Source organism: Austrofundulus limnaeus, unplaced genomic scaffold (genome assembly GCF_001266775.1).
Source record: "Austrofundulus limnaeus strain Quisiro unplaced genomic scaffold, Austrofundulus_limnaeus-1.0 Scaffold803, whole genome shotgun sequence".
Classification (NCBI taxonomy): Eukaryota; Metazoa; Chordata; class Actinopteri; order Cyprinodontiformes; family Rivulidae; genus Austrofundulus; species Austrofundulus limnaeus.
In genome coordinates, this window is record NW_013953205.1 from 179,318 (window position 1) to 181,610 (window position 2,293).

At 41.0% G+C, this 2,293-nt stretch overlaps 1 long non-coding RNA gene across 1 annotated transcript in view; it reads left to right on the top strand.

The window, feature by feature from the left end:
* The first annotated feature begins 127 nt into the window (after positions 1-127).
* LOC106532644 (uncharacterized) overlaps positions 128-2,293 on the top strand; it is a 6,815-nt gene continuing 4,649 nt past the window's right edge. The window contains exon 1 of the long non-coding RNA XR_001312114.1: positions 128-516. This is a non-coding gene — a long non-coding RNA (uncharacterized LOC106532644). The remainder of the gene's footprint in view (positions 517-2,293) is intronic.

Below are 2,293 nucleotides of genomic sequence, written 5' to 3' on the forward strand. Positions count from 1 at the left end.
ATGATATATTTAATTATTTAATTTGGCACTCCTGACTTTCTAACATGTTTCCTGTTTTGCTGCACATCTCTGCAGAAATGGAATGCAGCCCTCATTTTGACACCTGTGCTTTTCTCTACCTGTCTACTCTTTCCGGTCAAAGCTGGCGTAAACTGGGCTTACAGGAAGACTTTTGGCCCTGACAGGCTTCCATACAGGTGGAACACAAATTTCAGTGTTCTTAATGGAATGCAGCCGGCTGTAAGGGAGGAACTCCCGTGAATGGAACGTTGCCAGCTAAAGTAGAGTGGTGTTCTGAACGGAACGCAGCCATMTGCCAGGGAGGAGCTCCCGTGAATGGGACGTGGCCGGCCTCCGTCAGCTGACGCACAGCTTCTGCCGCCGTCCGACATCTTGCCTTCGAACGGCGGAACCGCAGGAACCGCTTGACCGTCGGTTCGTCCCGCCGAAGAGCCCGGGGAACCGTGAACTCCGGAGGGCGGAGGTCCGGGGACACAGCGGCGGTGCACGGAGCGGGTGAGAACACGGAGGGGACGGGCGACCGGCCCGCAGACAGTCGGTGTGTCCGTCTGTCTGCGCTGCAGCAGCGACTGGCCGTCAGACCGCTGCGGTAACGTTAGCAGCTAACGGCTAAAAGCTAACAGACGAACCCCGTTTAAAAATCTAAAGCTTTTAGTAAAATGTTGATTTTCAGGCCCGATTTGTCGACTGTGAATTAAAATCTTTCGTCAGTTCATTCTACAGAACCCGTCCTTCACTTCGTCTCACAACAAAATCAGCTGCAGAACACATTTTTGTGTATATCGTGTTTTTTTTGTTCAGTGTTTAAAAGGACCCAAGTCTGCGTGACTGGGCGGTAACTGTAGCCGCCGTGATTCAATCCGGACCATAAAATCCAAATGGTACCGAAACAAAAAACGGGTTTTCTTCGCAGTTAACGCCGAAAGAACCTGTAGAGCCTCTCGGTACCGACTGAGTAAATATGTCTAATTTAAAAGCTTTAGTTTTGTAAAACGAAATGAATTTATTTTAAATGTCAGGATTTTGAATGCAGTTCGGAGAGCAACACGCATATAGTCGTTTTTTACCCGTATTTTACATTTTTAGTTTTATTTTAAATTACTGTGATAAAACCATGTTTTTGTTATTTTCTAATATACGGGTAAATATTTAAACAGTGATTTGTTTCTGTAGCTATGTTTTTGTCTAGAGGCCGTAAAGCTTTGGTTAAGGTTTATCAGAGGAAGGTTAATTTCCCAGATTTAGATTATTTAATTTTTATTATAATTATTACTTTATCAGCATCAATAAATAAATCACAAAATAGGAAACTGGTTTATATAATTGATTGATTGATGAACCCTTTATTGTCACTGTACGGAGCACAATAAATTACTTTTAAGAACACCCACTCAAGAAGACACACATGACAAAAACATGACAATAAAAATGAAGTATTTTGGCTTTATTTTCTGTTTACACATTGTTCTGATGAGCTTACTCTTAAAATACTTTGTCTTTTAAATGYTTTATTCTTTTGTTTTACCTTTATGGTTTCATAAATTGTCCTGAATAAATGATGACTTCATCTGACTGAATCTGGTTCCGAACATATTTCAGAGGAGAGTCCAGTCTGAATGAGCTTTACATTTCAAAATAAAAGCACAATACAATTTTGACCCTAGTGAATTTTAATCAACATTTGTTKTAATTTCTTTTTCTTTTAAATATTCAACGCGTCATAAAAACAATCCTTTAATAAGTAGAGAGTTTTTAACAAGCTTTAATCTCAGCTGTTGTTTTAGGATCACTTCCTGTTTCAGGTCTACAGAAACATCAGCCTTTAACACATTAACTCATTCACTCYTTAAAGAAACAGCTGATTCACCTTATCATCATCATCCTGAGCAAAACACAGACCACCAGGGTAAGAAACCTTCAGGTCCAAGAGCAGAACCACCAGAACCCAACACCTGGTGGTCCAGGTGTAGTTTCTGGTGGTCCAGGTGTAGTTTCTGGTGGTCCAGGTGTAGTTTCAGTAGTTCAGGTGTAGTTTCAGTAGTTCAGGTGTAGTTTCAGTAGTTCAGGTGTAGTTTCAGTAGTTCAGGTGTAGTTTCAGTAGTTCAGGTGTAGTTTCTGGTGGTCCAGGTTAGGGCTGGGTATCGATTCAGATTTCCCAAATCGATTCGATTCGATTCACAACGATTCTCTACGATTCACAGCGATTCACATCAATTCACGATTTAATTTGATTGATTTTTAAATTAATGAAGGATGTCATGCAGTAACACAT